General features: G+C 40.1%; 12 non-coding genes across 12 annotated transcripts; 8 read left to right on the forward strand and 4 right to left on the reverse strand.

The window, feature by feature from the left end:
* The first annotated feature begins 4,448 nt into the window (after positions 1 to 4,448).
* LOC130660796 (U2 spliceosomal RNA) lies at positions 4,449 to 4,640 on the forward strand. The gene has a single exon (XR_008987993.1). It is a non-coding gene; the product is annotated as a U2 spliceosomal RNA (small nuclear RNA).
* A 185-nt stretch (positions 4,641 to 4,825) lies between these two features.
* LOC130659743 (U1 spliceosomal RNA) lies at positions 4,826 to 4,990 on the forward strand. The gene has a single exon (XR_008986948.1). It is a non-coding gene; the product is annotated as a U1 spliceosomal RNA (small nuclear RNA).
* Positions 4,991 to 5,318: 328 nt separating this feature from the next.
* LOC130660913 (5S ribosomal RNA) lies at positions 5,319 to 5,437 on the reverse strand. The gene has a single exon (XR_008988110.1). It is a non-coding gene; the product is annotated as a 5S ribosomal RNA (ribosomal RNA).
* A 4,863-nt stretch (positions 5,438 to 10,300) lies between these two features.
* LOC130660798 (U2 spliceosomal RNA) lies at positions 10,301 to 10,492 on the forward strand. Its single transcript, XR_008987994.1, has one exon. It is a non-coding gene; the product is annotated as a U2 spliceosomal RNA (small nuclear RNA).
* Positions 10,493 to 10,677: 185 nt separating this feature from the next.
* Positions 10,678 to 10,842, forward strand: LOC130659746 (U1 spliceosomal RNA). The gene has a single exon (XR_008986950.1). It is a non-coding gene; the product is annotated as a U1 spliceosomal RNA (small nuclear RNA).
* Positions 10,843 to 11,170: 328 nt separating this feature from the next.
* On the reverse strand, positions 11,171 to 11,289 carry LOC130660925 (5S ribosomal RNA). The gene has a single exon (XR_008988122.1). It is a non-coding gene; the product is annotated as a 5S ribosomal RNA (ribosomal RNA).
* Positions 11,290 to 16,152: 4,863 nt separating this feature from the next.
* LOC130660799 (U2 spliceosomal RNA) lies at positions 16,153 to 16,344 on the forward strand. Its single transcript, XR_008987995.1, has one exon. It is a non-coding gene; the product is annotated as a U2 spliceosomal RNA (small nuclear RNA).
* A 185-nt stretch (positions 16,345 to 16,529) lies between these two features.
* LOC130659747 (U1 spliceosomal RNA) lies at positions 16,530 to 16,694 on the forward strand. The gene has a single exon (XR_008986951.1). It is a non-coding gene; the product is annotated as a U1 spliceosomal RNA (small nuclear RNA).
* Positions 16,695 to 17,022: 328 nt separating this feature from the next.
* Positions 17,023 to 17,141, reverse strand: LOC130660938 (5S ribosomal RNA). The gene has a single exon (XR_008988135.1). It is a non-coding gene; the product is annotated as a 5S ribosomal RNA (ribosomal RNA).
* A 4,863-nt stretch (positions 17,142 to 22,004) lies between these two features.
* LOC130660800 (U2 spliceosomal RNA) lies at positions 22,005 to 22,196 on the forward strand. Its single transcript, XR_008987996.1, has one exon. It is a non-coding gene; the product is annotated as a U2 spliceosomal RNA (small nuclear RNA).
* A 185-nt stretch (positions 22,197 to 22,381) lies between these two features.
* Positions 22,382 to 22,546, forward strand: LOC130659748 (U1 spliceosomal RNA). The gene has a single exon (XR_008986952.1). It is a non-coding gene; the product is annotated as a U1 spliceosomal RNA (small nuclear RNA).
* A 328-nt stretch (positions 22,547 to 22,874) lies between these two features.
* LOC130660950 (5S ribosomal RNA) lies at positions 22,875 to 22,993 on the reverse strand. The gene has a single exon (XR_008988147.1). It is a non-coding gene; the product is annotated as a 5S ribosomal RNA (ribosomal RNA).
* Between the last annotated feature and the right edge of the window lie 3,131 nt (positions 22,994 to 26,124).

The raw sequence follows: 26,124 nt of genomic DNA on the forward strand, positions 1-26,124 counted from the left end.
CAAGACGGCTGCTAAGTAAACTGGTGCTCCAGATCCAATTCGGTTAGCATAGTGCCCTCTACGAAGGAATCTATGCACTCTACCGACTGGAAATTGAAGTCCAGCTCTTGAGGATCTTGTCTTGGCTTTAGCCTTAGCTTTTCCACCTTTTCCACGTCCAGACATAACTGCGATTTGATTTGTAAGTTAATACAAAAACGTACGAATATTTAACGTAAGTGTTAACGAAATAAACTTTACTCGTTTTTTCATCATAAAAATAGGATCGAAATCATGTTTTTTTAACCAATCATAATTAAGTATTAAACAAAAGATTTTTTTTTTAACCAATTAAATTGCGTATCGGCGTTTTCGGATCGAATTCGATCCGATTTTTTTACTTATAAACAAAAAGTTTTGACTTGCAGTTTAATGCTTATTTACAAGTTAAGTAGCAAAAATTTTTAACCATGTCTGACGCAGCAGCTAAAGGAGGAAAACAGGCACCTAAAGTAGCCAAGAAAGGTGAAAAAAGAGCCGGCAAAAAAGGAGGAAAGATTGGTGGAACTGGTGAAAAGAAACGCAAGAGAAAGAGAAAGGAAAGTTATGCTATTTACATCTACAATGTTTTGAAACAAGTTCACCCAGATGTCGGAGTTTCAAGCAAAGCTATGAGCATCATGAACTCATTTGTCAACGACATCTTTGAGCGCATTGCTTCCGAAGCTTCGCGTTTGGCTCTTCAAAACAAAAAGTCGACCATCTCTTCTCGTGAAATTCAAACCGCAGTACGTCTTCTCTTGCCTGGAGAACTTGCAAAACACGCAGTCAGTGAAGGAACAAAAGCCGTCACAAAATACACAAGCAGCAAGTAAACCAACGTCTACCAAACACAAACGGTCTTTTTTAAGACCACACATCTTTAAAAAAACATTTACTTGGCGTCACTACAAGTTAACCGAAGTTAATAAAACTTCTAAATAATGTGCTTAAGAACACTAGCCTACATTTAAAATACTTCCCCATGTGTGTGTGGATTAGCTTCACTTTTCATACGTATTATTAGCTGTACTTGCAGAAAAGACAAGTACATTGATCCATGTTATTGCTTACATTTAACTTAACCCAGCTTTTCACGGAAACACTCCCAGGCAAATTAACCCTACAAAGTATTTCTAAATTTTTTTTGTGTCATATATGACATAGTATCGTATAGCAATAAATGTAACTGTGACAAGACTTTACACATTGTGTAATTTGGAAGCGTGCACAAAGTAATGTTTTAAAAGATTTGTGGCTATAAAAATAGCCGTTTTTGTTGAGCAATGACAACGCTTAACCTCCGAATCCGTAAAGAGTTCTTCCTTGACGTTTTAAGGCATAAACAACATCCATAGCGGTAACGGTCTTGCGTTTAGCGTGCTCTGTGTAGGTTACAGCATCACGAATAACATTCTCTAAGAAAACCTTCAGTACACCTCTGGTTTCCTCATAGATAAGGCCAGAGATACGTTTGACACCACCTCGTCGAGCAAGACGCCGAATAGCAGGTTTTGTGATTCCCTGAATGTTATCACGAAGAATTTTTCGGTGACGTTTAGCACCTCCTTTTCCCAATCCTTTACCTCCTTTTCCGCGTCCAGACATATTGATATAGTTGCGTACAGAACGAGTACAAAAACAACGTTTGAGTTAACAGAATTCAGACAGCTTTAAAAAGAGGCCATAAAATTACCTACTGCTCGTGGAAACACCCTAATTAACCAATAGAGTTGCGTCATTACAAAATGTTCCGAACATTTTGTACATTTTTTTAAGTAAAACTGTAGTTTTTTAAAAATTCGTGGTCTTAATGTTTCAGTAAGGCAATAAATTTGGCATCGTTGGAATTCGCCAAACCTTCTGCTACTTACTAAAAAAAAAAAAAAGTCAAAAGCTTTTGTGTATCAGAAGATACAGCCGTTTTCCCGTAGCCAAAAAACACAGATTTTATAAAAATGTTAAAGTAATGAGCGTAATGTCATTATGCAGCCAATCAGAAATTACTTTCTTAGCACCAATCAAATGGTTTGTTTTGAACCTTAGCTGTCAATCAATATGAGAAATAAAACTTTGGCGCGATAGTGCATTTTAGACCGTCTTGTGTATCCGTACTACATCGACTTCTTAAAATATGGCTCGTACAAAGCAAACTGCACGTAAATCTACTGGAGGAAAGGCTCCACGAAAACAACTCGCCACTAAAGCTGCGAGGAAAAGCGCACCAGCTACTGGAGGAGTGAAAAAACCACATCGTTACAGACCTGGTACAGTTGCTCTCAGAGAAATCAGAAGATACCAGAAGTCAACCGAGCTCTTGATCCGCAAGTTGCCTTTCCAGCGTCTTGTGCGAGAAATTGCTCAGGACTTCAAAACAGATCTGCGATTCCAGAGCACAGCCGTTATGGCTCTGCAAGAGGCTTCTGAAGCGTACCTTGTTGGCTTGTTCGAGGATACTAACTTGTGTGCCATTCACGCAAAACGAGTTACAATCATGCCTAAAGACATCCAGTTGGCAAGAAGAATTCGTGGGGAACGTGCCTAAGCATCTTACCAAACAAAAAAACGGCTATTTTTATAGCCACACATCCATAAAAAATATTACGGCTAGCTTTTTATATCAAACTTTGTCCTGCTTTCTGTTTAAATTTTATGCTACATAAAAATTTTATGCTACATAAAGTTTGACAATGTTAAAAATATGAAGGGCAAGAAAAGTAAAAGCAAGAAAATAAGAAATTTAAAAACGAAAATACTTAAACTTAGGGAATCTAATCTTAAATTTACTCTTTTTTAACTGTTTAAGTGACTTAAACAAGTTTAACTTTGTACCAAGATAATGTTTTTTTGTAAATGTGTGGCTATAAAATAGCCGTTTGTTAATGTAATAGCCAGATACACACAAATTATTTTTTGCGGTCTTCTTTGCTGCCTTTTTGGGAGTCTTTTTGACCTTCTTTGCTGCAGGTTTTTTAGCAACAGGCTTCTTTGTGGGTTTCTTAGCTGCTGGTTTCTTAGCCGAGGCTTTCTTTGTGGCAGGCTTCTTTGCTGCTTTCTTTGGCGTGCTCTTCTTTGCTGGCTTCTTTTTTGGTGTACTTTTCTTTGCAGTAGGCTTCTTTGCCGTTGGCTTTTTTGCTGCGGCCTTTTTCTTAGGTTTTTCTTTTTTTACCTGACCTAGCTTGAATGATCCAGAAGCACCAGTGCCTTTAGTTTGAATCAAATCGCCTGATGTTACTCCTCGTTTAAGAGCCATTTTCAGATGATGATCTGAGTTTTCAGCAACTTTGTAATTTGCATGAATATATTTTGTAATAGCTTGGCGAGATGAACCACCGCGTTCCTTTAGGGTAGCGATAGCAGCCTTGATCATGTCCACATATTTAGGGTGATCAGCTGTCTTCTTTGCAGCAGGTTTCTTCTTGGGTGCGATTTTCTTTGGAGAAGCTGCTTCACTCATTTTTAATGTTTTCTTACAACAATCCAACGATAAACGATGCTTGTTATCACAGTAGAAGTATACTAAACATTACCGTGTAAATGAGATATAATTTAAGACGGTGCGAAGTATGCGGACGTAAAAGTACCACTCCCGGGAATTGATTTGGCGCGAAAACAGAAATGTGTGTTTCTGTACATCGTATAATGTCCGTTTTGGGTGCCGCGACTATGCGAAAGCATGTTAATTTTTATTTGTAGTACGACGCAATAGTCTGCAAGAGAAGCTGCTGAGTTTGAGGTCTTCAGCATTACATCTAGTCTGTTAATTTGGGCTTCTTCCGCGCTCGTGTTAGGATTTTCATAAAGCGTTCTTTGGTTTGCGTTGCGTATGTCGGCCTACATCATCGACACGGCCTGTTTCCGGCTATTAGGAGCAATTCATATATTGGGCACTGCGTTTCGACTTTTTTATTAGACCACAGTAAAAAAATTCACTCACAGAAGTCCCTTTCTTTCATGGCTACAAACACGAAGAATTCTGTCGTAAGTAAAACGAATGCGCAAGCCAAAATGACGATGGGGCGAAGTCATAAGCATGGCCCTGTGGCCCAATGGATAAGGCATCTGACTACGAATCAGGGGATTCCAGGTTCGACTCCTGGCAGGGTCGCACTGTCGCATTTCGGCTGCATGGTCTACTGTGTAACGCGCGCGCACGTTCTGGCGTAATGCGTTGATAAACGGAATGTACGCAGACATATTGGAAAGTAATATCACGCACTTAGTATCGTCGCCTTTGTTAGCATTCATGTAAGTTACCATCCACTCGCTACAGTCGCTCTCCATCCTACGGCTAAATCAACAGCCGTGATTTTTACTATGTCGCCGTCCATCCGTACGCGGTGACAGTTGTAAGCTTTACAGTAACGTGACATGCTCCACAAGCAGTTACGGTGTGTGGACGATGCCTATCATGGCAACGCTTGTTCTTTATCGCTTCTCGGCCTAATGGCTAAGATCAAGTGTAGTATCTGTTCTTATCAGTTTAATATCTGGTAGGCCATTCTCTGAATGGTCAGTATATTAATCTGATTTTTGGCCTTGGGTCATGGAGGTGGATTCATTCACGCCGTGACCACGGGTTGCCTTGGTGTTGCACTATTACCGATGGCGGCCCACATAAGCAATAAAAGAATAATAGCAGTCCTCTTTCCGACGGCACTCTGCATAGTCTACGGCGGGAACAAAACGCGTACACTGGGGGAGAATACAGCCTATGCCCCGCGACACGGCAGTTTATAACACACTCAAGCCACAAGCATTAACAAACTTTGAAGGGTACCCTCATGCTACGGTGCAGTTCCAACTCATACTTACCTGACGGGGAAGTAAAGACTGATCAATGAGGGTTTTCTTCCAGAGTGAGGCTCTTGCATTGCACTACGCTTGGGCTGACCTCTGCGATTACTGCAAACGTCAGTAACTCGACCGTACAATTTCTGGTAGTGGGGGCCTGCGTCCGCGCTCGCCCCCTCCTTAAGTCAAAATGAATGAGCTTAGAAAAGTTGCGCGGCCAAATGTCGGTGGTGACTTAAACGCTAAGGTAAAACCTCGCTTGGCTGTTACGAAACGTGATTGCGATATAAGTCCTCGGAAGGCGGCGGAATTTTATTTTATTTGCCATTCCGTCAGGGTTATTGGATGATCGGCAATAGATCGAGTTTGTATGCATTTGAAAGCTCTTTTTTCTCGTACTATCACCTGAAAATGTCGTAGGAAAATGTCATAGGAAACACTTTCAACAACCGCCACGTTCCTTAATTGTTATAACAAGAAATATATCACAGCAAATGAAAATGAAAAGCCTACGACACCGGGAGTTCCCAGGCGGTCCCCCATCCAAGTACTATCCCGGCCCGACGATGCTTAACTTCCGTGATCAGACGAGAACGGGTGTGTTCATCGTGGTATGGCCGTAGACATTAGTAGGTGCAAATACGTGCAATTTATTTTGACGTTGTGATCAAATTTTTTTATTTAATTTCTTTGAGTTACTTAGGACAAGGCGTATGCATGGATTATCTATTAGACTTTAAGGTTATAGTTTTGTGAAAAAAACAATGTTTTTTTAAAGATGTGTGGCTATAAAAATAGCCGTTGTTTTCTGAGTGTAGCGGTTTACTTCTTCTGTCCTTTGTCGTTCTTCTTTGGGAGTAAGACAGCTTGAATGTTTGGCAAAACACCACCAGCTGCAATGGTTACACCGCTCAAAAGTTTGTTTAATTCTTCATCATTACGAACAGCCAATTGTAAATGTCTTGGAATAATCCTAGCTTTTTTGTTGTCTCTTGCTGCGTTACCAGCCAACTCCAATATCTCAGCAGATAAATATTCCAAGACGGCTGCTAAGTAAACTGGTGCTCCAGATCCAATTCGGTTAGCATAGTGCCCTCTACGAAGGAATCTATGCACTCTACCGACTGGAAATTGAAGTCCAGCTCTTGAGGATCTTGTCTTGGCTTTAGCCTTAGCTTTTCCACCTTTTCCACGTCCAGACATAACTGCGATTTGATTTGTAAGTTAATACAAAAACGTACGAATATTTAACGTAAGTGTTAACGAAATAAACTTTACTCGTTTTTTCATCATAAAAATAGGATCGAAATCATGTTTTTTTAACCAATCATAATTAAGTATTAAACAAAAGATTTTTTTTTTAACCAATTAAATTGCGTATCGGCGTTTTCGGATCGAATTCGATCCGATTTTTTTACTTATAAACAAAAAGTTTTGACTTGCAGTTTAATGCTTATTTACAAGTTAAGTAGCAAAAATTTTTAACCATGTCTGACGCAGCAGCTAAAGGAGGAAAACAGGCACCTAAAGTAGCCAAGAAAGGTGAAAAAAGAGCCGGCAAAAAAGGAGGAAAGATTGGTGGAACTGGTGAAAAGAAACGCAAGAGAAAGAGAAAGGAAAGTTATGCTATTTACATCTACAATGTTTTGAAACAAGTTCACCCAGATGTCGGAGTTTCAAGCAAAGCTATGAGCATCATGAACTCATTTGTCAACGACATCTTTGAGCGCATTGCTTCCGAAGCTTCGCGTTTGGCTCTTCAAAACAAAAAGTCGACCATCTCTTCTCGTGAAATTCAAACCGCAGTACGTCTTCTCTTGCCTGGAGAACTTGCAAAACACGCAGTCAGTGAAGGAACAAAAGCCGTCACAAAATACACAAGCAGCAAGTAAACCAACGTCTACCAAACACAAACGGTCTTTTTTAAGACCACACATCTTTAAAAAAACATTTACTTGGCGTCACTACAAGTTAACCGAAGTTAATAAAACTTCTAAATAATGTGCTTAAGAACACTAGCCTACATTTAAAATACTTCCCCATGTGTGTGTGGATTAGCTTCACTTTTCATACGTATTATTAGCTGTACTTGCAGAAAAGACAAGTACATTGATCCATGTTATTGCTTACATTTAACTTAACCCAGCTTTTCACGGAAACACTCCCAGGCAAATTAACCCTACAAAGTATTTCTAAATTTTTTTTGTGTCATATATGACATAGTATCGTATAGCAATAAATGTAACTGTGACAAGACTTTACACATTGTGTAATTTGGAAGCGTGCACAAAGTAATGTTTTAAAAGATTTGTGGCTATAAAAATAGCCGTTTTTGTTGAGCAATGACAACGCTTAACCTCCGAATCCGTAAAGAGTTCTTCCTTGACGTTTTAAGGCATAAACAACATCCATAGCGGTAACGGTCTTGCGTTTAGCGTGCTCTGTGTAGGTTACAGCATCACGAATAACATTCTCTAAGAAAACCTTCAGTACACCTCTGGTTTCCTCATAGATAAGGCCAGAGATACGTTTGACACCACCTCGTCGAGCAAGACGCCGAATAGCAGGTTTTGTGATTCCCTGAATGTTATCACGAAGAATTTTTCGGTGACGTTTAGCACCTCCTTTTCCCAATCCTTTACCTCCTTTTCCGCGTCCAGACATATTGATATAGTTGCGTACAGAACGAGTACAAAAACAACGTTTGAGTTAACAGAATTCAGACAGCTTTAAAAAGAGGCCATAAAATTACCTACTGCTCGTGGAAACACCCTAATTAACCAATAGAGTTGCGTCATTACAAAATGTTCCGAACATTTTGTACATTTTTTTAAGTAAAACTGTAGTTTTTTTAAAAATTCGTGGTCTTAATGTTTCAGTAAGGCAATAAATTTGGCATCGTTGGAATTCGCCAAACCTTCTGCTACTTACTAAAAAAAAAAAAAGTCAAAAGCTTTTGTGTATCAGAAGATACAGCCGTTTTCCCGTAGCCAAAAAACACAGATTTTATAAAAATGTTAAAGTAATGAGCGTAATGTCATTATGCAGCCAATCAGAAATTACTTTCTTAGCACCAATCAAATGGTTTGTTTTGAACCTTAGCTGTCAATCAATATGAGAAATAAAACTTTGGCGCGATAGTGCATTTTAGACCGTCTTGTGTATCCGTACTACATCGACTTCTTAAAATATGGCTCGTACAAAGCAAACTGCACGTAAATCTACTGGAGGAAAGGCTCCACGAAAACAACTCGCCACTAAAGCTGCGAGGAAAAGCGCACCAGCTACTGGAGGAGTGAAAAAACCACATCGTTACAGACCTGGTACAGTTGCTCTCAGAGAAATCAGAAGATACCAGAAGTCAACCGAGCTCTTGATCCGCAAGTTGCCTTTCCAGCGTCTTGTGCGAGAAATTGCTCAGGACTTCAAAACAGATCTGCGATTCCAGAGCACAGCCGTTATGGCTCTGCAAGAGGCTTCTGAAGCGTACCTTGTTGGCTTGTTCGAGGATACTAACTTGTGTGCCATTCACGCAAAACGAGTTACAATCATGCCTAAAGACATCCAGTTGGCAAGAAGAATTCGTGGGGAACGTGCCTAAGCATCTTACCAAACAAAAAACGGCTATTTTTATAGCCACACATCCATAAAAAATATTACGGCTAGCTTTTTATATCAAACTTTGTCCTGCTTTCTGTTTAAATTTTATGCTACATAAAAATTTTATGCTACATAAAGTTTGACAATGTTAAAAATATGAAGGGCAAGAAAAGTAAAAGCAAGAAAATAAGAAATTTAAAAACGAAAATACTTAAACTTAGGGAATCTAATCTTAAATTTACTCTTTTTTAACTGTTTAAGTGACTTAAACAAGTTTAACTTTGTACCAAGATAATGTTTTTTTGTAAATGTGTGGCTATAAAAATAGCCGTTTGTTAATGTAATAGCCAGATACACACAAATTATTTTTTTGCGGTCTTCTTTGCTGCCTTTTTGGGAGTCTTTTTGACCTTCTTTGCTGCAGGTTTTTTAGCAACAGGCTTCTTTGTGGGTTTCTTAGCTGCTGGTTTCTTAGCCGAGGCTTTCTTTGTGGCAGGCTTCTTTGCTGCTTTCTTTGGCGTGCTCTTCTTTGCTGGCTTCTTTTTTGGTGTACTTTTCTTTGCAGTAGGCTTCTTTGCCGTTGGCTTTTTTGCTGCGGCCTTTTTCTTAGGTTTTTCTTTTTTTACCTGACCTAGCTTGAATGATCCAGAAGCACCAGTGCCTTTAGTTTGAATCAAATCGCCTGATGTTACTCCTCGTTTAAGAGCCATTTTCAGATGATGATCTGAGTTTTCAGCAACTTTGTAATTTGCATGAATATATTTTGTAATAGCTTGGCGAGATGAACCACCGCGTTCCTTTAGGGTAGCGATAGCAGCCTTGATCATGTCCACATATTTAGGGTGATCAGCTGTCTTCTTTGCAGCAGGTTTCTTCTTGGGTGCGATTTTCTTTGGAGAAGCTGCTTCACTCATTTTTAATGTTTTCTTACAACAATCCAACGATAAACGATGCTTGTTATCACAGTAGAAGTATACTAAACATTACCGTGTAAATGAGATATAATTTAAGACGGTGCGAAGTATGCGGACGTAAAAGTACCACTCCCGGGAATTGATTTGGCGCGAAAACAGAAATGTGTGTTTCTGTACATCGTATAATGTCCGTTTTGGGTGCCGCGACTATGCGAAAGCATGTTAATTTTTATTTGTAGTACGACGCAATAGTCTGCAAGAGAAGCTGCTGGAGTTTGAGGTCTTCAGCATTACATCTAGTCTGTTAATTTGGGCTTCTTCCGCGCTCGTGTTAGGATTTTCATAAAGCGTTCTTTGGTTTGCGTTGCGTATGTCGGCCTACATCATCGACACGGCCTGTTTCCGGCTATTAGGAGCAATTCATATATTGGGCACTGCGTTTCGACTTTTTTATTAGACCACAGTAAAAAAATTCACTCACAGAAGTCCCTTTCTTTCATGGCTACAAACACGAAGAATTCTGTCGTAAGTAAAACGAATGCGCAAGCCAAAATGACGATGGGGCGAAGTCATAAGCATGGCCCTGTGGCCCAATGGATAAGGCATCTGACTACGAATCAGGGGATTCCAGGTTCGACTCCTGGCAGGGTCGCACTGTCGCATTTCGGCTGCATGGTCTACTGTGTAACGCGCGCGCACGTTCTGGCGTAATGCGTTGATAAACGGAATGTACGCAGACATATTGGAAAGTAATATCACGCACTTAGTATCGTCGCCTTTGTTAGCATTCATGTAAGTTACCATCCACTCGCTACAGTCGCTCTCCATCCTACGGCTAAATCAACAGCCGTGATTTTTACTATGTCGCCGTCCATCCGTACGCGGTGACAGTTGTAAGCTTTACAGTAACGTGACATGCTCCACAAGCAGTTACGGTGTGTGGACGATGCCTATCATGGCAACGCTTGTTCTTTATCGCTTCTCGGCCTAATGGCTAAGATCAAGTGTAGTATCTGTTCTTATCAGTTTAATATCTGGTAGGCCATTCTCTGAATGGTCAGTATATTAATCTGATTTTTGGCCTTGGGTCATGGAGGTGGATTCATTCACGCCGTGACCACGGGTTGCCTTGGTGTTGCACTATTACCGATGGCGGCCCACATAAGCAATAAAAGAATAATAGCAGTCCTCTTTCCGACGGCACTCTGCATAGTCTACGGCGGGAACAAAACGCGTACACTGGGGGAGAATACAGCCTATGCCCCGCGACACGGCAGTTTATAACACACTCAAGCCACAAGCATTAACAAACTTTGAAGGGTACCCTCATGCTACGGTGCAGTTCCAACTCATACTTACCTGACGGGGAAGTAAAGACTGATCAATGAGGGTTTTCTTCCAGAGTGAGGCTCTTGCATTGCACTACGCTTGGGCTGACCTCTGCGATTACTGCAAACGTCAGTAACTCGACCGTACAATTTCTGGTAGTGGGGGCCTGCGTCCGCGCTCGCCCCCTCCTTAAGTCAAAATGAATGAGCTTAGAAAAGTTGCGCGGCCAAATGTCGGTGGTGACTTAAACGCTAAGGTAAAACCTCGCTTGGCTGTTACGAAACGTGATTGCGATATAAGTCCTCGGAAGGCGGCGGAATTTTATTTTATTTGCCATTCCGTCAGGGTTATTGGATGATCGGCAATAGATCGAGTTTGTATGCATTTGAAAGCTCTTTTTTCTCGTACTATCACCTGAAAATGTCGTAGGAAAATGTCATAGGAAACACTTTCAACAACCGCCACGTTCCTTAATTGTTATAACAAGAAATATATCACAGCAAATGAAAATGAAAAGCCTACGACACCGGGAGTTCCCAGGCGGTCCCCCATCCAAGTACTATCCCGGCCCGACGATGCTTAACTTCCGTGATCAGACGAGAACGGGTGTGTTCATCGTGGTATGGCCGTAGACATTAGTAGGTGCAAATACGTGCAATTTATTTTGACGTTGTGATCAAATTTTTTTATTTAATTTCTTTGAGTTACTTAGGACAAGGCGTATGCATGGATTATCTATTAGACTTTAAGGTTATAGTTTTGTGAAAAAAACAATGTTTTTTTAAAGATGTGTGGCTATAAAAATAGCCGTTGTTTTCTGAGTGTAGCGGTTTACTTCTTCTGTCCTTTGTCGTTCTTCTTTGGGAGTAAGACAGCTTGAATGTTTGGCAAAACACCACCAGCTGCAATGGTTACACCGCTCAAAAGTTTGTTTAATTCTTCATCATTACGAACAGCCAATTGTAAATGTCTTGGAATAATCCTAGCTTTTTTGTTGTCTCTTGCTGCGTTACCAGCCAACTCCAATATCTCAGCAGATAAATATTCCAAGACGGCTGCTAAGTAAACTGGTGCTCCAGATCCAATTCGGTTAGCATAGTGCCCTCTACGAAGGAATCTATGCACTCTACCGACTGGAAATTGAAGTCCAGCTCTTGAGGATCTTGTCTTGGCTTTAGCCTTAGCTTTTCCACCTTTTCCACGTCCAGACATAACTGCGATTTGATTTGTAAGTTAATACAAAAACGTACGAATATTTAACGTAAGTGTTAACGAAATAAACTTTACTCGTTTTTTCATCATAAAAATAGGATCGAAATCATGTTTTTTTAACCAATCATAATTAAGTATTAAACAAAAGATTTTTTTTTTAACCAATTAAATTGCGTATCGGCGTTTTCGGATCGAATTCGATCCGATTTTTTTACTTATAAACAAAAAGTTTTGACTTGCAGTTTAATGCTTATTTACAAGTTAAGTAGCAAAAATTTTTAACCATGTCTGACGCAGCAGCTAAAGGAGGAAAACAGGCACCTAAAGTAGCCAAGAAAGGTGAAAAAAGAGCCGGCAAAAAAGGAGGAAAGATTGGTGGAACTGGTGAAAAGAAACGCAAGAGAAAGAGAAAGGAAAGTTATGCTATTTACATCTACAATGTTTTGAAACAAGTTCACCCAGATGTCGGAGTTTCAAGCAAAGCTATGAGCATCATGAACTCATTTGTCAACGACATCTTTGAGCGCATTGCTTCCGAAGCTTCGCGTTTGGCTCTTCAAAACAAAAAGTCGACCATCTCTTCTCGTGAAATTCAAACCGCAGTACGTCTTCTCTTGCCTGGAGAACTTGCAAAACACGCAGTCAGTGAAGGAACAAAAGCCGTCACAAAATACACAAGCAGCAAGTAAACCAACGTCTACCAAACACAAACGGTCTTTTTTAAGACCACACATCTTTAAAAAAACATTTACTTGGCGTCACTACAAGTTAACCGAAGTTAATAAAACTTCTAAATAATGTGCTTAAGAACACTAGCCTACATTTAAAATACTTCCCCATGTGTGTGTGGATTAGCTTCACTTTTCATACGTATTATTAGCTGTACTTGCAGAAAAGACAAGTACATTGATCCATGTTATTGCTTACATTTAACTTAACCCAGCTTTTCACGGAAACACTCCCAGGCAAATTAACCCTACAAAGTATTTCTAAATTTTTTTTGTGTCATATATGACATAGTATCGTATAGCAATAAATGTAACTGTGACAAGACTTTACACATTGTGTAATTTGGAAGCGTGCACAAAGTAATGTTTTAAAAGATTTGTGGCTATAAAAATAGCCGTTTTTGTTGAGCAATGACAACGCTTAACCTCCGAATCCGTAAAGAGTTCTTCCTTGACGTTTTAAGGCATAAACAACATCCATAGCGGTAACGGTCTTGCGTTTAGCGTGCTCTGTGTAGGTTACAGCATCACGAATAACATTCTCTAAGAAAACCTTCAGTACACCTCTGGTTTCCTCATAGATAAGGCCAGAGATACGTTTGACACCACCTCGTCGAGCAAGACGCCGAATAGCAGGTTTTGTGATTCCCTGAATGTTATCACGAAGAATTTTTCGGTGACGTTTAGCACCTCCTTTTCCCAATCCTTTACCTCCTTTTCCGCGTCCAGACATATTGATATAGTTGCGTACAGAACGAGTACAAAAACAACGTTTGAGTTAACAGAATTCAGACAGCTTTAAAAAGAGGCCATAAAATTACCTACTGCTCGTGGAAACACCCTAATTAACCAATAGAGTTGCGTCATTACAAAATGTTCCGAACATTTTGTACATTTTTTTAAGTAAAACTGTAGTTTTTTTAAAAATTCGTGGTCTTAATGTTTCAGTAAGGCAATAAATTTGGCATCGTTGGAATTCGCCAAACCTTCTGCTACTTACTAAAAAAAAAAAAAGTCAAAAGCTTTTGTGTATCAGAAGATACAGCCGTTTTCCCGTAGCCAAAAAACACAGATTTTATAAAAATGTTAAAGTAATGAGCGTAATGTCATTATGCAGCCAATCAGAAATTACTTTCTTAGCACCAATCAAATGGTTTGTTTTGAACCTTAGCTGTCAATCAATATGAGAAATAAAACTTTGGCGCGATAGTGCATTTTAGACCGTCTTGTGTATCCGTACTACATCGACTTCTTAAAATATGGCTCGTACAAAGCAAACTGCACGTAAATCTACTGGAGGAAAGGCTCCACGAAAACAACTCGCCACTAAAGCTGCGAGGAAAAGCGCACCAGCTACTGGAGGAGTGAAAAAACCACATCGTTACAGACCTGGTACAGTTGCTCTCAGAGAAATCAGAAGATACCAGAAGTCAACCGAGCTCTTGATCCGCAAGTTGCCTTTCCAGCGTCTTGTGCGAGAAATTGCTCAGGACTTCAAAACAGATCTGCGATTCCAGAGCACAGCCGTTATGGCTCTGCAAGAGGCTTCTGAAGCGTACCTTGTTGGCTTGTTCGAGGATACTAACTTGTGTGCCATTCACGCAAAACGAGTTACAATCATGCCTAAAGACATCCAGTTGGCAAGAAGAATTCGTGGGGAACGTGCCTAAGCATCTTACCAAACAAAAAACGGCTATTTTTATAGCCACACATCCATAAAAAATATTACGGCTAGCTTTTTATATCAAACTTTGTCCTGCTTTCTGTTTAAATTTTATGCTACATAAAAATTTTATGCTACATAAAGTTTGACAATGTTAAAAATATGAAGGGCAAGAAAAGTAAAAGCAAGAAAATAAGAAATTTAAAAACGAAAATACTTAAACTTAGGGAATCTAATCTTAAATTTACTCTTTTTTAACTGTTTAAGTGACTTAAACAAGTTTAACTTTGTACCAAGATAATGTTTTTTTGTAAATGTGTGGCTATAAAAATAGCCGTTTGTTAATGTAATAGCCAGATACACACAAATTATTTTTTTGCGGTCTTCTTTGCTGCCTTTTTGGGAGTCTTTTTGACCTTCTTTGCTGCAGGTTTTTTAGCAACAGGCTTCTTTGTGGGTTTCTTAGCTGCTGGTTTCTTAGCCGAGGCTTTCTTTGTGGCAGGCTTCTTTGCTGCTTTCTTTGGCGTGCTCTTCTTTGCTGGCTTCTTTTTTGGTGTACTTTTCTTTGCAGTAGGCTTCTTTGCCGTTGGCTTTTTTGCTGCGGCCTTTTTCTTAGGTTTTTCTTTTTTTACCTGACCTAGCTTGAATGATCCAGAAGCACCAGTGCCTTTAGTTTGAATCAAATCGCCTGATGTTACTCCTCGTTTAAGAGCCATTTTCAGATGATGATCTGAGTTTTCAGCAACTTTGTAATTTGCATGAATATATTTTGTAATAGCTTGGCGAGATGAACCACCGCGTTCCTTTAGGGTAGCGATAGCAGCCTTGATCATGTCCACATATTTAGGGTGATCAGCTGTCTTCTTTGCAGCAGGTTTCTTCTTGGGTGCGATTTTCTTTGGAGAAGCTGCTTCACTCATTTTTAATGTTTTCTTACAACAATCCAACGATAAACGATGCTTGTTATCACAGTAGAAGTATACTAAACATTACCGTGTAAATGAGATATAATTTAAGACGGTGCGAAGTATGCGGACGTAAAAGTACCACTCCCGGGAATTGATTTGGCGCGAAAACAGAAATGTGTGTTTCTGTACATCGTATAATGTCCGTTTTGGGTGCCGCGACTATGCGAAAGCATGTTAATTTTTTTTTGTAGTACGACGCAATAGTCTGCAAGAGAAGCTGCTGGAGTTTGAGGTCTTCAGCATTACATCTAGTCTGTTAATTTGGGCTTCTTCCGCGCTCGTGTTAGGATTTTCATAAAGCGTTCTTTGGTTTGCGTTGCGTATGTCGGCCTACATCATCGACACGGCCTGTTTCCGGCTATTAGGAGCAATTCATATATTGGGCACTGCGTTTCGACTTTTTTATTAGACCACAGTAAAAAAATTCACTCACAGAAGTCCCTTTCTTTCATGGCTACAAACACGAAGAATTCTGTCGTAAGTAAAACGAATGCGCAAGCCAAAATGACGATGGGGCGAAGTCATAAGCATGGCCCTGTGGCCCAATGGATAAGGCATCTGACTACGAATCAGGGGATTCCAGGTTCGACTCCTGGCAGGGTCGCACTGTCGCATTTCGGCTGCATGGTCTACTGTGTAACGCGCGCGCACGTTCTGGCGTAATGCGTTGATAAACGGAATGTACGCAGACATATTGGAAAGTAATATCACGCACTTAGTATCGTCGCCTTTGTTAGCATTCATGTAAGTTACCATCCACTCGCTACAGTCGCTCTCCATCCTACGGCTAAATCAACAGCCGTGATTTTTACTATGTCGCCGTCCATCCGTACGCGGTGACAGTTGTAAGCTTTACAGTAACGTGACATGCTCCACAAGCAGTTACGGTGTGTGGACGATGCCTATCATGGCAACGCTTGTTCTTTATCGCTTCTCGGCCTAATGGCTAAGATCAAGTGTAGTATCTGTTCTTATCAGTTTAATATCTGGTAGGCCATTCTCTGAATGGTCAGTATATTAATCTGATTTTTGGCCTTGGGTCATGGAGGTGGATTCATTCACGCCGTGACCACGGGTTGCCTTGGTGTTGCACTATTACCGATGGCGGCCCACATAAGCAATAAAAGAATAATAGCAGTCCTCTTTCCGACGGCACTCTGCATAGTCTACGGCGGGAACAAAACGCGTACACTGGGGGAGAATACAGCCTATGCCCCGCGACACGGCAGTTTATAACACACTCAAGCCACAAGCATTAACAAACTTTGAAGGGTACCCTCATGCTACGGTGCAGTTCCAACTCATACTTACCTGACGGGGAAGTAAAGACTGATCAATGAGGGTTTTCTTCCAGAGTGAGGCTCTTGCATTGCACTACGCTTGGGCTGACCTCTGCGATTACTGCAAACGTCAGTAACTCGACCGTACAATTTCTGGTAGTGGGGGCCTGCGTCCGCGCTCGCCCCCTCCTTAAGTCAAAATGAATGAGCTTAGAAAAGTTGCGCGGCCAAATGTCGGTGGTGACTTAAACGCTAAGGTAAAACCTCGCTTGGCTGTTACGAAACGTGATTGCGATATAAGTCCTCGGAAGGCGGCGGAATTTTATTTTATTTGCCATTCCGTCAGGGTTATTGGATGATCGGCAATAGATCGAGTTTGTATGCATTTGAAAGCTCTTTTTTCTCGTACTATCACCTGAAAATGTCGTAGGAAAATGTCATAGGAAACACTTTCAACAACCGCCACGTTCCTTAATTGTTATAACAAGAAATATATCACAGCAAATGAAAATGAAAAGCCTACGACACCGGGAGTTCCCAGGCGGTCCCCCATCCAAGTACTATCCCGGCCCGACGATGCTTAACTTCCGTGATCAGACGAGAACGGGTGTGTTCATCGTGGTATGGCCGTAGACATTAGTAGGTGCAAATACGTGCAATTTATTTTGACGTTGTGATCAAATTTTTTTATTTAATTTCTTTGAGTTACTTAGGACAAGGCGTATGCATGGATTATCTATTAGACTTTAAGGTTATAGTTTTGTGAAAAAAACAATGTTTTTTTAAAGATGTGTGGCTATAAAAATAGCCGTTGTTTTCTGAGTGTAGCGGTTTACTTCTTCTGTCCTTTGTCGTTCTTCTTTGGGAGTAAGACAGCTTGAATGTTTGGCAAAACACCACCAGCTGCAATGGTTACACCGCTCAAAAGTTTGTTTAATTCTTCATCATTACGAACAGCCAATTGTAAATGTCTTGGAATAATCCTAGCTTTTTTGTTGTCTCTTGCTGCGTTACCAGCCAACTCCAATATCTCAGCAGATAAATATTCCAAGACGGCTGCTAAGTAAACTGGTGCTCCAGATCCAATTCGGTTAGCATAGTGCCCTCTACGAAGGAATCTATGCACTCTACCGACTGGAAATTGAAGTCCAGCTCTTGAGGATCTTGTCTTGGCTTTAGCCTTAGCTTTTCCACCTTTTCCACGTCCAGACATAACTGCGATTTGATTTGTAAGTTAATACAAAAACGTACGAATATTTAACGTAAGTGTTAACGAAATAAACTTTACTCGTTTTTTCATCATAAAAATAGGATCGAAATCATGTTTTTTTAACCAATCATAATTAAGTATTAAACAAAAGATTTTTTTTTTAACCAATTAAATTGCGTATCGGCGTTTTCGGATCGAATTCGATCCGATTTTTTTACTTATAAACAAAAAGTTTTGACTTGCAGTTTAATGCTTATTTACAAGTTAAGTAGCAAAAATTTTTAACCATGTCTGACGCAGCAGCTAAAGGAGGAAAACAGGCACCTAAAGTAGCCAAGAAAGGTGAAAAAAGAGCCGGCAAAAAAGGAGGAAAGATTGGTGGAACTGGTGAAAAGAAACGCAAGAGAAAGAGAAAGGAAAGTTATGCTATTTACATCTACAATGTTTTGAAACAAGTTCACCCAGATGTCGGAGTTTCAAGCAAAGCTATGAGCATCATGAACTCATTTGTCAACGACATCTTTGAGCGCATTGCTTCCGAAGCTTCGCGTTTGGCTCTTCAAAACAAAAAGTCGACCATCTCTTCTCGTGAAATTCAAACCGCAGTACGTCTTCTCTTGCCTGGAGAACTTGCAAAACACGCAGTCAGTGAAGGAACAAAAGCCGTCACAAAATACACAAGCAGCAAGTAAACCAACGTCTACCAAACACAAACGGTCTTTTTTAAGACCACACATCTTTAAAAAAACATTTACTTGGCGTCACTACAAGTTAACCGAAGTTAATAAAACTTCTAAATAATGTGCTTAAGAACACTAGCCTACATTTAAAATACTTCCCCATGTGTGTGTGGATTAGCTTCACTTTTCATACGTATTATTAGCTGTACTTGCAGAAAAGACAAGTACATTGATCCATGTTATTGCTTACATTTAACTTAACCCAGCTTTTCACGGAAACACTCCCAGGCAAATTAACCCTACAAAGTATTTCTAAATTTTTTTTGTGTCATATATGACATAGTATCGTATAGCAATAAATGTAACTGTGACAAGACTTTACACATTGTGTAATTTGGAAGCGTGCACAAAGTAATGTTTTAAAAGATTTGTGGCTATAAAAATAGCCGTTTTTGTTGAGCAATGACAACGCTTAACCTCCGAATCCGTAAAGAGTTCTTCCTTGACGTTTTAAGGCATAAACAACATCCATAGCGGTAACGGTCTTGCGTTTAGCGTGCTCTGTGTAGGTTACAGCATCACGAATAACATTCTCTAAGAAAACCTTCAGTACACCTCTGGTTTCCTCATAGATAAGGCCAGAGATACGTTTGACACCACCTCGTCGAGCAAGACGCCGAATAGCAGGTTTTGTGATTCCCTGAATGTTATCACGAAGAATTTTTCGGTGACGTTTAGCACCTCCTTTTCCCAATCCTTTACCTCCTTTTCCGCGTCCAGACATATTGATATAGTTGCGTACAGAACGAGTACAAAAACAACGTTTGAGTTAACAGAATTCAGACAGCTTTAAAAAGAGGCCATAAAATTACCTACTGCTCGTGGAAACACCCTAATTAACCAATAGAGTTGCGTCATTACAAAATGTTCCGAACATTTTGTACATTTTTTTAAGTAAAACTGTAGTTTTTTTAAAAATTCGTGGTCTTAATGTTTCAGTAAGGCAATAAATTTGGCATCGTTGGAATTCGCCAAACCTTCTGCTACTTACTAAAAAAAAAAAAAGTCAAAAGCTTTTGTGTATCAGAAGATACAGCCGTTTTCCCGTAGCCAAAAAACACAGATTTTATAAAAATGTTAAAGTAATGAGCGTAATGTCATTATGCAGCCAATCAGAAATTACTTTCTTAGCACCAATCAAATGGTTTGTTTTGAACCTTAGCTGTCAATCAATATGAGAAATAAAACTTTGGCGCGATAGTGCATTTTAGACCGTCTTGTGTATCCGTACTACATCGACTTCTTAAAATATGGCTCGTACAAAGCAAACTGCACGTAAATCTACTGGAGGAAAGGCTCCACGAAAACAACTCGCCACTAAAGCTGCGAGGAAAAGCGCACCAGCTACTGGAGGAGTGAAAAAACCACATCGTTACAGACCTGGTACAGTTGCTCTCAGAGAAATCAGAAGATACCAGAAGTCAACCGAGCTCTTGATCCGCAAGTTGCCTTTCCAGCGTCTTGTGCGAGAAATTGCTCAGGACTTCAAAACAGATCTGCGATTCCAGAGCACAGCCGTTATGGCTCTGCAAGAGGCTTCTGAAGCGTACCTTGTTGGCTTGTTCGAGGATACTAACTTGTGTGCCATTCACGCAAAACGAGTTACAATCATGCCTAAAGACATCCAGTTGGCAAGAAGAATTCGTGGGGAACGTGCCTAAGCATCTTACCAAACAAAAAACGGCTATTTTTATAGCCACACATCCATAAAAAATATTACGGCTAGCTTTTTATATCAAACTTTGTCCTGCTTTCTGTTTAAATTTTATGCTACATAAAAATTTTATGCTACATAAAGTTTGACAATGTTAAAAATATGAAGGGCAAGAAAAGTAAAAGCAAGAAAATAAGAAATTTAAAAACGAAAATACTTAAACTTAGGGAATCTAATCTTAAATTTACTCTTTTTTAACTGTTTAAGTGACTTAAACAAGTTTAACTTTGTACCAAGATAATGTTTTTTTGTAAATGTGTGGCTATAAAAATAGCCGTTTGTTAATGTAATAGCCAGATACACACAAATTATTTTTTTGCGGTCTTCTTTGCTGCCTTTTTGGGAGTCTTTTTGACCTTCTTTGCTGCAGGTTTTTTAGCAACAGGCTTCTTTGTGGGTTTCTTAGCTGCTGGTTTCTTAGCCGAGGCTTTCTTTGTGGCAGGCTTCTTTGCTGCTTTCTTTGGCGTGCTCTTCTTTGCTGGCTTCTTTTTTGGTGTACTTTTCTTTGCAGTAGGCTTCTTTGCCGTTGGCTTTTTTGCTGCGGCCTTTTTCTTAGGTTTTTCTTTTTTTACCTGACCTAGCTTGAATGATCCAGAAGCACCAGTGCCTTTAGTTTGAATCAAATCGCCTGATGTTACTCCTCGTTTAAGAGCCATTTTCAGATGATGATCTGAGTTTTCAGCAACTTTGTAATTTGCATGAATATATTTTGTAATAGCTTGGCGAGATGAACCACCGCGTTCCTTTAGGGTAGCGATAGCAGCCTTGATCATGTCCACATATTTAGGGTGATCAGCTGTCTTCTTTGCAGCAGGTTTCTTCTTGGGTGCGATTTTCTTTGGAGAAGCTGCTTCACTCATTTTTAATGTTTTCTTACAACAATCCAACGATAAACGATGCTTGTTATCACAGTAGAAGTATACTAAACATTACCGTGTAAATGAGATATAATTTAAGACGGTGCGAAGTATGCGGACGTAAAAGTACCACTCCCGGGAATTGATTTGGCGCGAAAACAGAAATGTGTGTTTCTGTACATCGTATAATGTCCGTTTTGGGTGCCGCGACTATGCGAAAGCATGTTAATTTTTATTTGTAGTACGACGCAATAGTCTGCAAGAGAAGCTGCTGGAGTTTGAGGTCTTCAGCATTACATCTAGTCTGTTAATTTGGGCTTCTTCCGCGCTCGTGTTAGGATTTTCATAAAGCGTTCTTTGGTTTGCGTTGCGTATGTCGGCCTACATCATCGACACGGCCTGTTTCCGGCTATTAGGAGCAATTCATATATTGGGCACTGCGTTTCGACTTTTTTATTAGACCACAGTAAAAAAATTCACTCACAGAAGTCCCTTTCTTTCATGGCTACAAACACGAAGAATTCTGTCGTAAGTAAAACGAATGCGCAAGCCAAAATGACGATGGGGCGAAGTCATAAGCATGGCCCTGTGGCCCAATGGATAAGGCATCTGACTACGAATCAGGGGATTCCAGGTTCGACTCCTGGCAGGGTCGCACTGTCGCATTTCGGCTGCATGGTCTACTGTGTAACGCGCGCGCACGTTCTGGCGTAATGCGTTGATAAACGGAATGTACGCAGACATATTGGAAAGTAATATCACGCACTTAGTATCGTCGCCTTTGTTAGCATTCATGTAAGTTACCATCCACTCGCTACAGTCGCTCTCCATCCTACGGCTAAATCAACAGCCGTGATTTTTACTATGTCGCCGTCCATCCGTACGCGGTGACAGTTGTAAGCTTTACAGTAACGTGACATGCTCCACAAGCAGTTACGGTGTGTGGACGATGCCTATCATGGCAACGCTTGTTCTTTATCGCTTCTCGGCCTAATGGCTAAGATCAAGTGTAGTATCTGTTCTTATCAGTTTAATATCTGGTAGGCCATTCTCTGAATGGTCAGTATATTAATCTGATTTTTGGCCTTGGGTCATGGAGGTGGATTCATTCACGCCGTGACCACGGGTTGCCTTGGTGTTGCACTATTACCGATGGCGGCCCACATAAGCAATAAAAGAATAATAGCAGTCCTCTTTCCGACGGCACTCTGCATAGTCTACGGCGGGAACAAAACGCGTACACTGGGGGAGAATACAGCCTATGCCCCGCGACACGGCAGTTTATAACACACTCAAGCCACAAGCATTAACAAACTTTGAAGGGTACCCTCATGCTACGGTGCAGTTCCAACTCATACTTACCTGACGGGGAAGTAAAGACTGATCAATGAGGGTTTTCTTCCAGAGTGAGGCTCTTGCATTGCACTACGCTTGGGCTGACCTCTGCGATTACTGCAAACGTCAGTAACTCGACCGTACAATTTCTGGTAGTGGGGGCCTGCGTCCGCGCTCGCCCCCTCCTTAAGTCAAAATGAATGAGCTTAGAAAAGTTGCGCGGCCAAATGTCGGTGGTGACTTAAACGCTAAGGTAAAACCTCGCTTGGCTGTTACGAAACGTGATTGCGATATAAGTCCTCGGAAGGCGGCGGAATTTTATTTTATTTGCCATTCCGTCAGGGTTATTGGATGATCGGCAATAGATCGAGTTTGTATGCATTTGAAAGCTCTTTTTTCTCGTACTATCACCTGAAAATGTCGTAGGAAAATGTCATAGGAAACACTTTCAACAACCGCCACGTTCCTTAATTGTTATAACAAGAAATATATCACAGCAAATGAAAATGAAAAGCCTACGACACCGGGAGTTCCCAGGCGGTCCCCCATCCAAGTACTATCCCGGCCCGACGATGCTTAACTTCCGTGATCAGACGAGAACGGGTGTGTTCATCGTGGTATGGCCGTAGACATTAGTAGGTGCAAATACGTGCAATTTATTTTGACGTTGTGATCAAATTTTTTTATTTAATTTCTTTGAGTTACTTAGGACAAGGCGTATGCATGGATTATCTATTAGACTTTAAGGTTATAGTTTTGTGAAAAAAACAATGTTTTTTTAAAGATGTGTGGCTATAAAAATAGCCGTTGTTTTCTGAGTGTAGCGGTTTACTTCTTCTGTCCTTTGTCGTTCTTCTTTGGGAGTAAGACAGCTTGAATGTTTGGCAAAACACCACCAGCTGCAATGGTTACACCGCTCAAAAGTTTGTTTAATTCTTCATCATTACGAACAGCCAATTGTAAATGTCTTGGAATAATCCTAGCTTTTTTGTTGTCTCTTGCTGCGTTACCAGCCAACTCCAATATCTCAGCAGATAAATATTCCAAGACGGCTGCTAAGTAAACTGGTGCTCCAGATCCAATTCGGTTAGCATAGTGCCCTCTACGAAGGAATCTATGCACTCTACCGACTGGAAATTGAAGTCCAGCTCTTGAGGATCTTGTCTTGGCTTTAGCCTTAGCTTTTCCACCTTTTCCACGTCCAGACATAACTGCGATTTGATTTGTAAGTTAATACAAAAACGTACGAATATTTAACGTAAGTGTTAACGAAATAAACTTTACTCGTTTTTTCATCATAAAAATAGGATCGAAATCATGTTTTTTTAACCAATCATAATTAAGTATTAAACAAAAGATTTTTTTTTTAACCAATTAAATTGCGTATCGGCGTTTTCGGATCGAATTCGATCCGATTTTTTTACTTATAAACAAAAAGTTTTGACTTGCAGTTTAATGCTTATTTACAAGTTAAGTAGCAAAAATTTTTAACCATGTCTGACGCAGCAGCTAAAGGAGGAAAACAGGCACCTAAAGTAGCCAAGAAAGGTGAAAAAAGAGCCGGCAAAAAAGGAGGAAAGATTGGTGGAACTGGTGAAAAGAAACGCAAGAGAAAGAGAAAGGAAAGTTATGCTATTTACATCTACAATGTTTTGAAACAAGTTCACCCAGATGTCGGAGTTTCAAGCAAAGCTATGAGCATCATGAACTCATTTGTCAACGACATCTTTGAGCGCATTGCTTCCGAAGCTTCGCGTTTGGCTCTTCAAAACAAAAAGTCGACCATCTCTTCTCGTGAAATTCAAACCGCAGTACGTCTTCTCTTGCCTGGAGAACTTGCAAAACACGCAGTCAGTGAAGGAACAAAAGCCGTCACAAAATACACAAGCAGCAAGTAAACCAACGTCTACCAAACACAAACGGTCTTTTTTAAGACCACACATCTTTAAAAAAACATTTACTTGGCGTCACTACAAGTTAACCGAAGTTAATAAAACTTCTAAATAATGTGCTTAAGAACACTAGCCTACATTTAAAATACTTCCCCATGTGTGTGTGGATTAGCTTCACTTTTCATACGTATTATTAGCTGTACTTGCAGAAAAGACAAGTACATTGATCCATGTTATTGCTTACATTTAACTTAACCCAGCTTTTCACGGAAACACTCCCAGGCAAATTAACCCTACAAAGTATTTCTAAATTTTTTTTGTGTCATATATGACATAGTATCGTATAGCAATAAATGTAACTGTGACAAGACTTTACACATTGTGTAATTTGGAAGCGTGCACAAAGTAATGTTTTAAAAGATTTGTGGCTATAAAAATAGCCGTTTTTGTTGAGCAATGACAACGCTTAACCTCCGAATCCGTAAAGAGTTCTTCCTTGACGTTTTAAGGCATAAACAACATCCATAGCGGTAACGGTCTTGCGTTTAGCGTGCTCTGTGTAGGTTACAGCATCACGAATAACATTCTCTAAGAAAACCTTCAGTACACCTCTGGTTTCCTCATAGATAAGGCCAGAGATACGTTTGACACCACCTCGTCGAGCAAGACGCCGAATAGCAGGTTTTGTGATTCCCTGAATGTTATCACGAAGAATTTTTCGGTGACGTTTAGCACCTCCTTTTCCCAATCCTTTACCTCCTTTTCCGCGTCCAGACATATTGATATAGTTGCGTACAGAACGAGTACAAAAACAACGTTTGAGTTAACAGAATTCAGACAGCTTTAAAAAGAGGCCATAAAATTACCTACTGCTCGTGGAAACACCCTAATTAACCAATAGAGTTGCGTCATTACAAAATGTTCCGAACATTTTGTACATTTTTTTAAGTAAAACTGTAGTTTTTTTAAAAATTCGTGGTCTTAATGTTTCAGTAAGGCAATAAATTTGGCATCGTTGGAATTCGCCAAACCTTCTGCTACTTACTAAAAAAAAAAAAAGTCAAAAGCTTTTGTGTATCAGAAGATACAGCCGTTTTCCCGTAGCCAAAAAACACAGATTTTATAAAAATGTTAAAGTAATGAGCGTAATGTCATTATGCAGCCAATCAGAAATTACTTTCTTAGCACCAATCAAATGGTTTGTTTTGAACCTTAGCTGTCAATCAATATGAGAAATAAAACTTTGGCGCGATAGTGCATTTTAGACCGTCTTGTGTATCCGTACTACATCGACTTCTTAAAATATGGCTCGTACAAAGCAAACTGCACGTAAATCTACTGGAGGAAAGGCTCCACGAAAACAACTCGCCACTAAAGCTGCGAGGAAAAGCGCACCAGCTACTGGAGGAGTGAAAAAACCACATCGTTACAGACCTGGTACAGTTGCTCTCAGAGAAATCAGAAGATACCAGAAGTCAACCGAGCTCTTGATCCGCAAGTTGCCTTTCCAGCGTCTTGTGCGAGAAATTGCTCAGGACTTCAAAACAGATCTGCGATTCCAGAGCACAGCCGTTATGGCTCTGCAAGAGGCTTCTGAAGCGTACCTTGTTGGCTTGTTCGAGGATACTAACTTGTGTGCCATTCACGCAAAACGAGTTACAATCATGCCTAAAGACATCCAGTTGGCAAGAAGAATTCGTGGGGAACGTGCCTAAGCATCTTACCAAACAAAAAACGGCTATTTTTATAGCCACACATCCATAAAAAATATTACGGCTAGCTTTTTATATCAAACTTTGTCCTGCTTTCTGTTTAAATTTTATGCTACATAAAAATTTTATGCTACATAAAGTTTGACAATGTTAAAAAT

The sequence above is a fragment of the Hydractinia symbiolongicarpus genome, chromosome 9 (assembly GCF_029227915.1).
Source record: "Hydractinia symbiolongicarpus strain clone_291-10 chromosome 9, HSymV2.1, whole genome shotgun sequence".
Classification (NCBI taxonomy): Eukaryota; Metazoa; Cnidaria; class Hydrozoa; order Anthoathecata; family Hydractiniidae; genus Hydractinia; species Hydractinia symbiolongicarpus.